The 13,346-nt window shown below is 32.3% G+C and overlaps 1 protein-coding gene across 2 annotated transcripts in view; it reads left to right on the top strand.

The window, feature by feature from the left end:
- The first annotated feature begins 1,662 nt into the window (after window positions 1-1,662).
- Window positions 1,663-13,346, top strand: part of LOC144473435 (aquaporin AQPAn.G) — an 18,340-nt gene continuing 6,656 nt past the window's right edge. The window contains exon 1 of one of the 2 annotated variants that reach the window (XM_078187295.1): window positions 1,663-1,839. The gene's annotated coding sequence lies outside the window, so the exon portion shown is untranslated. The remainder of the gene's footprint in view (window positions 1,840-13,346) is intronic. The other variant, XM_078187294.1, reaches the window with a different exon arrangement.

Here is a 13,346-nt window from a genome sequence, read left to right as displayed (position 1 = left end):
CTGCAAGTAAATCATTATAACAAAGTTGAGTAGTAAAAGAATATAATTTGACCGCAGAGAAGAAAATATGTTAAGCATTTAAATTGCACCGTTATTATTACTAACAATTACATTTATGTAAAAGAAATGCTTCCTGTTTTTAGTTTTGAGAAACATTGAGCAGAAGGTCACGTTCATAGATGACGAAGGAGAAAAAATGTGCAAACCGTGTTTCCAGTCCGAATGTGTTTAACTCCTCCAGCAAATAGCCACCTGCTAACAGACTCGTTTTTTTTTCATCGTAATTAACACTAAACGCTGCGATATAGTGTTGTACAAATTCGAATAAAGATTTTAAAAAATGTACGGTATGTGTCCTATTTTCTGTTCTTTTTATTCAACGTTCCTTTTTCATATCATTAAAAAACTGCTAGGTAATGTTTAATGAACTACAATTGAATTCCTAATGTTTAAAAAAACGATAAGATATTATAAATTTAAATCAATCATTTTCAAGTTAAATTAAGAAATTTGTTAGATCTCAGAAATCAAAAAAGGAAGTTTCCTTTGTTAAAAAAGGAAGCCAGATTAAGTGGCAGCAAATAAAATTGCGTTTCTTGTACTTTTAATAAAATTTTTGTACATAATAGATGTAAATAAATAAATAAATATTACGAAATAACATTGTACTATCCCAACCGGAAAATATTCAATCAAAATCGTGGATATGACTGTTAAAACAATTATTTGGGCGTTCATCGATGAATTAAAATAGAAAATAGTATCGTAGAAAAATTAACGGTATTTAAACAAAATTATGAATACAATAAAAAGCGCACTTGTCCTCTCGTCAAGTATAAAATAATAGACTGTTCAATAATAAATAAAAATTAAAAATATTTAACTATACAACCCCTAAATTAAACTTGTTTTGAACAAAAAATTGATAGAAATAAAAGAGAAACAATATCAAACTAAAATAATACGTAGAAATAACGTAACATATTGATATGATTTAATTATAGATTAGCTTTATTTCAGTTTTGTATACTTAGTTGTAGTTAAATTAAAAATATATTGTCTTCTGAAGTATTCACTAAAGAACTGTATGGGATTTATGTTTATAGTACAGAAGAAAATTATTTTGTTTTAAAAAATAAATGTATTTCACACTATGATTTAAGAAGATGACAATATTTTATTTGATGATAATAAATTGAATAAATCTTCTTCGCAGAACAATTTTTTAAAAAATATTTAATTTTCAAATAAAATACTATTTAAAATGTTATCTCAAAAATTTTGTACAACGAGTAAGATATAGTAGATTTAAGACTACATTCTTTCGAACGTATAAAATATTTTGATTTTAAAAATCATGATTTAAAATAAAATAGTTATTTGCTATTTGCCATTTAAAACGCTTTTTTATTCAGCTTCGTGCACAACACGTTCCAATCGCGCGGTACCTGAATTCGATTGTGCAAAAACGCGGAAACCAGAATTGTGAAGTACGGCGATCGAAAAGATGAGCCGGCACAGTCGAAATCGAGTACCTCGTCCGACTGCAGATTTCAGACAATGCTGTTACCTGGAGATCGTCGTTCGCTTTAACCGTGATATCCCTACTCTGGGTACCAACTACCAGACTACAAGAACGTACGCAGTTAGATCCCTATGCGAGACCAGCTGTTTTCTATGCTCGGGAGCCTCGACAGTTGTTGCCCGGTGACTCTTACGGAGAGTTCGCTTCTCCCGCAACTGCTGCCGCTTGTGGTTCAGGCCTTGTGTCCGGAAAGTTCCGTCAAACTTCACTGAAAAATCCTTTCCACCCTGGACTGCTCTTAGGTTATCGTCAAGGTCAGTTACATCATTTTCTCAGCTTATTCAATTCTTTTCCCCGGCTCGATGCGGCGCCGTTTCTGTGCGCGCGAACCGACCGTGTTTGCTACTATATAATATTTATCAATGCCGAATGTAACCAATGTTTATCAAGAACCGATAACGCCGTTAATAGATGCGTGTACCATTGTTCGGAAGCGTTTGCGCGTAGGTTTAACAGTTCGAGCAGCATCAAATTAGTATTAAATGTAAATCCAGGTTATAATACTCGCGTTACTTATTGACACTTCGACACCGGCTCTTTCTAATAAATATGTAACCGAATGTACTAGAGATCAATTATAATATTGTTTATCAATTAATTTATTTTATTTTTTTAAATAAACCTCTTCAGTACGTTAATGTTTCTATGAACCTTAATAAAACGTGTGGAAATTTCAAGATAGAGATTATTACACTAATTGCAAGACATTTATTTCGTTTCTTAACAATTTTTACGAATTGAAAGTAATGCAACGATATTTTTAAATACTTTAAATATTTTTAATGTTCCGTATTTGATCATTTTTGTCATAAATGCATAACATCCGCAAAAAAGGTCTATTTTGAGTTAAAATACTTTTAATACTCCGTATACTTAGAATTACAGCATTAGGAAGATTTCGTTGGAAAATATTAGTGTGATATTTTCAACTCGTTAAAATTGTTAAACAATGAGACAAATGTCTATTTGACTTCTATCTTTTGCAATCTTGATATATAAATAGATAATGTCCTGAGAAAAGATACTTTAAAGCCGCATATAAGTGGTTTGTTTTTTTTTTTTGTTAAAATAGTGTCAAAATTCATACTTCAGTGTAATTGTTCCTAATATTTCTGACACTTATGGCAAGAATGTGCAGTTTTAATTTGAATTAGTAGAGAGATTAAACAAAATTTTAAATTTCATTGTATTTTCAATCTAACGAAATTATTTAAAAAAGAGTTAAATTTTTATTTAGATTTTTGAGTTCTTACAATTGATGTGAACAATTCATTTGATGTATACAATGAAATTCTAGTCGATTACATTGTATATAATTCATTCGATTACTTTTCAGCGATTTTGTTTGTTTTCGTTTCTTCATTAAAAACAATTCTGAGAACTAAAAAAGATGGAAAGACGGAGCAATATAACTTATAACTCGGAAATTGCACAAGATTCATAATAATAGAATAATAGAAACTGTTTCCTCGACTATCACGAATAGACTGCGGATCTACATGCAACATAAGAATTTGTTGAATCAATTATAAGAAACAGAAATTAAATAGAAATGTTTTTTTTGTATGAGTTGAATGAGTTCAGAAAAATATACGACTATTCTAAAACTCTTCTAATGGTCTCTTCAGTCGTTCCGATCATAAATGCATACAATGTTCGGTCTAATATCGTAAATACCAAGACTATTAACATTTAACCCCTTGCCGTACTATTTTCTTCATAGTTACAAGGACGAGCATTTTTCCTATTGTAATAATTTCTTAGAAGGAAAAGGAAAAATACTTAAAATTCCGGCTTAAAAGAACGGAATAACATTTATACCTAACATGATATTAATACTTTGCCTTTGTTTTGTAAATCAGAAACAGCTCTATCGAATAAATATTATACACTTTGTCGAACAGCAACAAATCGTTGTAAAATGAATGAAAATATATGTTGGGGCGTCGTCAGTAATAGCGACGAATTGTGACGTTATATGTGTGGACTTAAATGGAGGACCGGAATTTAGTGGCGAAAAAACTTTTATATTTAGCCTCCTACTATTTACACCTTTCCTTTGGAAGTCCGAGGTCCTCGAATTCTATTCCAACTCTGACGTTCCAAAAAATCTTGTCTCTCGAGGTAAACCGCTACCCCTCTCGCGCATTTCTAATACTCGCCGATTGGTTTTCCATGATTTTGGCAATAACCAAACCAGCGATTCTGTTTCAAGAAGGCACACTTTCTTTGCGCCTTTGCGCGTCCTTTTGGGAAGTTGCTGGGATATGGAAGGTAGGGGCGACAGCGATATTTTAACAAAGACGGGAAATTCCTCCAGGTGCGATTACGGCTGGCCACCGTTGTAGACTAACATGGGACTTACCCTTCGGAACTTTCCTCTTTTTATGCTACGTCTTGACTATCGAGGTCGAGAGAAGCGAAATGCTAAAGTTAAGAAACAAAGTATGCGTTCTCGCGGCAGGACAAGTAATTTCAATCTAAATTGCATGACAGATGTTAGCCAAAAATCCTAAGATGAAAAATAGCCGGCTAGGCCCGTCCGTGTCAGAAAGAATATTAGTACTGAGCACTAACAATATAAAAACGCTAGGAACATATTCTCCAACCCAATAGAAAGTCCTCCGATTATTCGACATGCAATTTGCACGCCTTTTGGGCACGTGTCGCAAATTCACCGTGACAATTAGTATGTGGAGCGGTTTGTCAGAAAAACACTTTGATTTGCCCGTTCACGGAATTGCTAATTGTTATCCACGTGGGCCCGGAACAGAAGGTTGACCGCGAAGCAGAAATTGTTGGCTCCCGATCGGTATATCGCATGCTCTCGAAATAGTGTAATGCAAGACAAATGGGTTAACTAAACAGCGGCAATGTTTTTCGCTCGAAATCGTCCAGAAATTGCGAAACGAGAATTCAGTGACAAGTTCGCGAGGTGACAGTAGAATGAGTCTCCTCTATGAGCTATCTTGAAAAGTGGAACGACTGGATTACCGGTCGGACCGAGAGCGCCGTCGAGTAATTTAATGTTGCTCCGTTCATTCCGTGACAAGCAAACCTCCGGGATTATGAAAAATAATAGAGAATTCGAGCTTCAGACGAAAACAATAAGCATATCAATTATTCTGTAAACTTGAAAAAAGCGTGTGAAAATTTCAATCAGTTGGCAGAAAGTAGAGAAACGGATAACAGTATTTATGCTCGGAGTTTAAATTCACCAAATTGTTCTTCTATTCAATTTTATTCTTTGATTAAAACATATTAGGTTTGTGGTTAGAAATTATATTTTAGTTTAAAATTATATTTTATATTATAGTAAGCAGTCCCTTACAAAATGTCGACAGTTAGAGAATTGAATACAAGAGAACGAGTACTTTATAATCGTCGAACATATGGTGAATCTTTGAAAAAAAATTGCTATAGAATTCAACGGTTTAAGAGAAGGTGTCAGGAAGATATTTCAAAGAATTACTGGAAAGCGAGAAAATTTAATTAGAAGTGGAAGGAAGAGGAAGGCAACTATTCTTCAAAATAGACAAATGGTTCGGAAAGTTAAAAATTATCTATTTCTTAGTGACAGAGAATTAAACAAAAATTGTGTTCTCCCATTAAAATTACACAAATAAACTCTCGTATAAATGAAGGCAATTTGCATGGATGTATAACGCGAAAAAAACCATATATTTCGGAAGATAATATATATTCTATGTTGCTACAATCCATCGTGGATTTAATCTTTTTTCAAAATTGGTCGAAATCAACGTTTTCAAAATAAAAGTTACTTGATGTTTTCTATCGAATTCAGCCATTAAGTATCGTAAACTGTTTATGCCTTTTACATAAGTCAAATTGTAGACACATATAAATATATGAAGATGTTAACTTGGGATTGGAATTGGTCCAGAAATAACATCTGAATCTAAAAACAATATCACAGTATTGCTACATTATACTATTACAATTCGAAACATAATTTACGAATATAAATATAATTATAGAAATAATTAAGGAATATAAATATAATTATAGAAATAATTAAGCAATATAAACATAATTATAGAAATAATTAAGCAATATAAACATGATTATAGAAATAATTAAGCAATATAAATAGAATCATAAATACAATTAAGTTGGATTTACAGCTTTTCATTAAAGAAATGACAAGTAAAAACAGTAAACTTTAATTTCCAAATTGATTTCCGGATATGCTAAATTTACTGGTCTAAGAAACAAAGCATCGCATTAAAAACGTTTATAGAAAATTTCGTAAATACTCAGAAAATTGGCTTTGTTTCAGTAGCATTTTGTTGTGAAACCTTTCTGAGAAAGTACGAACCGAAGAAACTTAATAATGTTAAATTAATGTCAGATTATGTTAAATTAATGTCAGATTATGTCAGGTTATGTTAAATTAATATAATTTCTGAAATGGTTACAATTACTAGAAAAAAGTGACTTTGCAATTCCATTCCTTTTCGATTTAGTAATATCGGTTACTTTTGATTATATCGAGGCATGTTCAACTACCATTAACAATTCTAGTTAAAGACAAAAAGTCGAAAATCACTGTGTAACCACGTAAATTGTGCGATTTCTTAAAGCCGCACGACAAAAACGCCATTTTTATTGTGAGAACAGAATTCGCGTGAACTCTCGTAATTTTTGTAGCATGAATAATCTTCAGGCAATAATATCTTTCATACGGAAATACGAGATTAAAAGACTAAGAATAGTATCAATATTAGTTCTGTGCACTGTGCAATATCGCAGATAATAAGTTCATCGCGCAGAGTTATTCAATGCTTGTGTTTAATCGAGATAAAGAGATCTGACACAATTCTACGAGTTCTGAAATTTGACGATTGCGGAATGCGATGTTCGAAACAGGATACAAATTGTTGAAATTTCGTGTGATTTTCCACTGTTATGGATTCAGTACTTTGATGCAGACACGTTGAACATTCTACTATAACTTCAAAGAGGTAACAGATTCGCTGCAAAAGTGATCAAACTGTAAATTCATAAAGTTATCGGTAAAGTTCTTAACCTCCACGTTTATCTAAAATAATTTTATTGTATTGTCTAAAATAATTAAATACCGCAAGTTTCGACGAGCTACATACTCGAAACGGTCCATTCGAGCCCTTTAACCTCTTAGGCACGGTTGGATTTTGCGCAAATATAGTTTTTCATAACTAAATTACCATTTTTCTTAATATATATATATTTTAAGGCATAGTAATATATAATATTAGCTATATGTATATATTCTGTTCTTAGTGTATTGTACATGCACGCTTTCACTTTAATCGTTTACTTTAATAATTAGTAAAACAATTGAGTAAAGCACGAAACATTCACGAGAGCCACCATAGTGGCGCGTCGTGCCAAAGAGGTTAACTTCTGCATCGTGGCAAAACAAGTAATACTTGGAAGAGATTTAAATGAAGCTTTATCCATATCTATAAAAACGATGGTAAAACAGGCCGAGACGTGGAAAGATAAGGAGAGATATCGTGCACCTGTACTGTACCATATACGGGTAACGAGCGTCGTACACGATGAGTTCACGACGATATATTACAGAAGACACAACGAATGATTTATGTGAAATCGGCCGGCTTTTACTGCCAATTCATCGAAGCTTAGTAGAACGCGCATATGCGTTGACTACGCTGGTAATAAATTCAGTATCCGGTTTCACACCTTTTTTCACCGGAAATCTATTCATGGAAGAAAAAATTCGATACCAAATGAGAATTACACGGGATCGCAATAAAATTCTGAGAAAATGACGGACGACTTATTAACGAGATCACTCTGAATCTAAAGAAAACGATGGCGAATGTAAAGTTCTGCGAATCCATAAGAGGAAATGTCAAATGATTATCGATATTTTTAATAAGACGATGCAATGCCTTCGATCGATTAAAATTTTTAATTTTATTAAATGATCGATGAAAACTGAATTAATTGACGAAATTAATTATCGATTGCCGATAGAAAAAGACAATTTTTTAATGAAATTCGAATGATATTTTCTACATGGATATTAATTTGTATTCTTAATAATTCGAACATAATAGAACGGTTTTCGAAAATTCTTTTCAACTCAAATTTAAACATAACCTGACATAAGATCCAAATTTACTAATTATCACACTTTCTCAAGCTTTATTTAAAGTCGCTTTAGCACTTGGTTATTAATGATTACATGATCTTTTATTTGACTATAGTCGATAATTTTGACTTGTCACTGTTTTCAACTTCCTCGAAATTCTTCTTTTGAACTAGAAAAATTTCTAAACGTTATCTGCAGACAAAAATTTTCCTACAACTGATATGTGGAAAAATTCGAATTCGAAGAATGAGTTCTCTCTTGCACGATTTCGAGCAACCATAAAATCCGCACCACCGTGCAATAACTTCTGTTTTTTTCTTTGCTTCGAAACAGCGCAGAATAGGTTACCTCGTAGCGGCCGAGTGTTTTAAAACGTCCGAGTCTGCCGTTGAAACGGTAAATTTCTGGAACGTAAACCGTGAAATCGGATTACACTGCGCGCGCAGAAAAAAGTAATTTCGAGATATGATATCATCGCGAAAATCGAACACCCCCGTGCCGACCACACCGAGCTTTAAACGACATCATTAATGACAGCCATTTGCGTAATCCACCTACCAGATGTCTTGTCGGAAAGGATTTAGTCATTTCACGTTACATTATTTGCAGAGATCCTACTTGGCCAACGAACGTTTCATAATATAACCTAAACTTATACAATGTTTATTTTTATAAAACGTGGAATACAGTTCGAACAATTAATCATTCTAATTGCTTCAATTTGATCTTAACGTTTGCGTTAGAAATAGATTAATTTCTAGTGTAATCGGCTCGATCTAGTTATTTTTGGGCAGTACTGGCCCATTCCGTTGTACAATTAGTATGCGCGTGCGATGATGAGTTTCTTTCTTCTTCTTCAGCCAGCAGTGGTACGCGCAACACGTGGTTTTATCTTGTCCGTAATATTAGTATTTCTATTGTATGTATATATAAGTAGTCACGTTAAGTTCAGATATTCATTCTTTTTAATTGCTTCTTAATTTCGCGTATTCCACAATTAAATCCTGACAGTTTGAAAGATTTCTGATTTATTATCGCAGTTGAAGCGATCGCTTATTTTTTAACACGTTCCGTCAGCCGAGCTGTATTTAGTCGATACTTCATTCTGGTCAATTGAAGCTTTAAAGATCAATATATTATGTTTATTTACCAATTATTGTGATTATAACTGTGAAGCAAGCTTAATATGGATCTATTCTTCCGGTGGAAATTATTTTTTGGATTCTAACTTGTCATAAAATATTTTTTCAACGCATTGAATAGCAATTTAAGCGTGCACCACCAGTGATACACGTAGCACGGAATGTGTTAAGAAAACCACAATATGCTGCTCGAGTCAATTTGCTTTCAGCTTATGAATCTTCTGAATTTTATTACTATTGTTCTAGAGATTATTTTGTAAGAAAATTGTAATTTAATTCGAACGATCAACTCCATTGCTTGACTTGTTTGTTTGTTCTTGGTATTTGAACGAGTTCATCCTCGTATTCGGGCGATTGACCTAATGGATTTTATAAGTTAAAGAATGCGAAATATTTGAAACGAAATTTTAAAAAATTCGAAGTTATTACGATTTCATGGAGGTACGAAGAGAGGCACAATCTTAAACGAGTTTTTCTTGAAAACCGGTTTCAGAAATATCTTGGTATCTAACGAAACGATTTCACAGATATTTTATACAGTTACTTTTTACACAATTAGCTAGTACATGTCATGGGGTTTCAACGACCTATTTTATAGCGTTTTATTAAGGATAAAAAGTGAGCAACTTTTAGGTGGATATTTTTTGGTTATATATATATTGGTTATATTTTTTTTCAGAAACTTTAGAAACCGAATATAACAAATACTAGTGAAACTCTTTATATCATAGTTTGCTCTTCGAACTAGAAAATGTTGATAATGTATCTGGAATTTAAGCTGGATTACTAATTTCATTAAAAAATAGTAATAGTGACTACAGTACTTTAGTCTTTTATACAATAGTGACGTTCTTTATAGAATTATCGGAATGCATTCTTCTTAAGTAGGGTCTCAACGTCTTATCAATTAATAGATATTAACGAGATATGCAGTGGCTTATGAGTTTGTCAGGTTTATACTTGAGAAAAATGTGAAATATCATATTACAGTTAAAACAAGATATTATAACATAATACTCAATAAAAATTTAGCAAGTACATGTAAATACGAGCAGCATACTGATTCTGACAATTGATTCACAATTATAAATTAATCAATCGTGGACATCATATGAATTAAAACGAAATCTGATCAGAATTAACAAATTTACAAATGATTTTATAAATGAACGTTAATAGTTTAACGCAGTCAAACAAATAATTTTCAGAGCTAACAATAACAATTTTGTAGAGCGAAGGTATAATTTTCAAATCTTTCATCTCAATTGATTGAGAATAGTAATTTTTAACATGAATGTTTCTTAATTCCCGGTGTAAAAAGAATTAATAACACCGTGAAGATTGATGACGAAACAAATATTTGGAGTCAGGAAGGCTGGATGGCAGGCTCACTGATGTCAGTGATTTATCACTGACGCTGTAACTTTTCATGACGGAACAATTCCACGTAATAATTCGTGCAATTTCCGAATACACTTGAAGGCCTTCTACCGATAACGTAATTATGTATACAAAGTACTGTTACATACACGTGACAGTGCAAAGACATATTGTGCACATATGTATACAGTCCACAGAAACTGCAGTTTCATGCATTACATTCATTTTTATTGTTATATTAATTAAAATAATTTTTATTATTATATTCATTTTATTTCATGCTGTACATTCTTCAAAGTACTACTTAATTATAACAAAAAGTTTTACAAATTTACATTTTTCCATTGACATATTAGAGATTATTGAAAACTGTGTTTTTTCCATATAAACAGTGAAAATTATCAATATTTAAACAGCGAACTTTTTTGGTTGAAAAATTTATTTAATATTGTCAAATAAATATCATAATGCGTAGGAATAGTTCATTTATTAAAGAAATAGACATAATTTATATACATACATATAAAAGTTATATACATTGATTTACGAAAGAATTTTTAAACAATTATGCAAATTCTGACTAAAATGTGTATGTAGACGATTGTATTTGATTACAAAAGATGTCAATAAAATAGAAGAAAATCAAGAATATCATTGCGCACACGAAGTGGGTCGGAATGTAAAAATTCCGTAATGCCATAATGTCATATAATCGTCTTTCGTCGTGGGAACAGATGATCTCATCCGAATTAAATCCATTATTAACTCTCCTAAAGCGTTTTCCTCTGCAACACAAACGTATAACTCGCATATTTCTTATTCTAAGCCTTTCGATAAATTTCCTTCCGTCTAGGTCCCCATAATTATGGGGAACGTTATATTCAAGAAATACTTCATTACCATTACGAAGTGAAGTGACACTTGAATTACTAAAATTAAACTTAAAATTGGACGATCTGAATATGTACAGTAATAATGAAAATTAATAATCATATATATGCAATTATTTCAATTACAAAATTTATCAGTAGCAATTACATTTTATATTGTATAAGGTTCGGTCAGTTCTTAAATTTTATCTAATTATTAATTATAATGGGTATTCATTCTATTATAGTTATTATTTACAGCTTTTTCTCGTTCTAATTATTTCAATCATAAAATTTAGCGACGACAATTATATTTTATTGCAACGGACTCATGCCAACTTAATTTTGAATCATCTTCGATAATGTGCAAAAGTTTATTGTAGTTTATTGCTTGCCGGCTAAACTTGCAATGCAACAATCTCAAAATTATTAATGAACGAATTTTTAGATATATGTGCGAGCAGATAATAATGTAAAATGGTGAAACTGCGTCACTTTGCGTAAACTTACAAAATTCACCGTTAGCGCTCGAGTGGCGACTCTGCGGCGCCATGAAAATTACTGTAATACATTTCAAAATTATTTTTAATAGACAAGGCTTCGATTTAAAAATTGTTAAAAGAGTAACTATTATATGAGTCACGAGTCTCAATTTCGTATGCATAAAATAAATATTGTTACATAAAATGGAGACACTAAAAGTCAGAAAAATTATTTTAGATTTGCAGTTGAAATGGCTTCGAGTGCAAAGGGTTAATAAATAGATTTTTGGGTAAGAGCGAAGCTAAACCATTGGCTCGTCATTTTTATCTTCCGTCTAAAGTAGATTATTAGGAATGTGATCAGAGGAAATATAACAAAAATGAAGGAAGAAGGGAAGATGGATGACCTAGATCTACGCGAAGATGTTCGCGCGCCGAGTATGAAAGACGTTAAATTGAACGGCGTGGGTGACGATTAGCTTCTCCTACATTCCGGTAGAAATGATTAAGTAATTCGAGACGATCGGGACCAGTTGTCGAGGATGTGACGATCTACATGCGTAATGCAACCTGGATGTGTCGCTCGTTAACGTAACGTTTTGTTTCTCCGACGTACGTAATCTGTTAACGGCGCGCGAACGTCGGACGTACACGCGTCCTCGATCTAAATCTATGGTGCGAACACCAGTGGGACCGTTGTTAAACGACGGTACGGATTAATTATCAAAATGCTTGATCCTTGTACCATATCCTCTATTCGACTCTATCGCGCGCTGCATTTCAAAGATGTTTCACATAAAAAGATAATCCCACGGTGGATTAAATAAACTGTATGATAACATTAACTGACAAACATTCAAATCATTAATATAAAATTTTGACGATAGTTAAAAAAATCTTGGAAAATTCTATAACAATGGTAGTTACTACTACACTGAACATTTTTTTGCACTCGCAACAATAATTATCGAATGAATTATAAAAGTGTAAAGATATTCGAAGAATTTTGATTATAAAAAGAAATTAATTTTTATTTCGTTTCTGCGTCTGTGAATCAGACTGTGAATATTTGTGAGAAATAAAATTTTCCACCACAGTTGTAAGAAATATGAATTGAATAAAACTAAATTGTACCTTTTAATCATTTCAATAAATCGAAAACAATGTGACTATATATTATTGAATATAATTAAATTAAATATATCTCCTAATATTAAATATATCTATATTTGATAATAGATTATTATTAAGTATATATCTCTTTTCAGTTTTATATTTCAATTACAAATGTTTGTTGTAAATACTTAGAATCCGCAGTCTACTTAGAATGAATTTTGGAATACATTTGTGTTGTAGGATGACTTGCAGTCCACTTAATAAAAATTAATTTGTTAGAAAGCGTGGATGACGTTTAGCTTCGTATTCTTCGTATTAATACACACATATTTTCCGTATTAACGAGATTATCAATGCTTTTCCATACGTCACGCAAAAAAGCATGACCTGCCCTTCGGAATCCTCTCCTTTGCCAAGCGCGGCTCAAGGACTGTTAACGAGCAAATGGGAATCGTAGACGACGGCTGGCAACATGTGAAAAAGTGGGCATCGCTTTTTATGGTTAAATCCGCACTGTTGCAAACGGTCACCGTTCTCTTTATTATATCTAGTAGTGGGATCAAGTTCAATGTGTGCACAGGATGTCAATCACAACTGTCCTCCTTATCCTCAATCGTCTCAATCTCGACAGTAAATTCTCCTAAAACG

Source organism: Augochlora pura, chromosome 7 (assembly GCF_028453695.1).
Source record: "Augochlora pura isolate Apur16 chromosome 7, APUR_v2.2.1, whole genome shotgun sequence".
Taxonomy (NCBI): domain Eukaryota; kingdom Metazoa; phylum Arthropoda; class Insecta; order Hymenoptera; family Halictidae; genus Augochlora; species Augochlora pura.
Note: the sequence above shows the minus strand (reverse complement) of the source record. Positions and strands in the feature narration are given on the sequence as shown.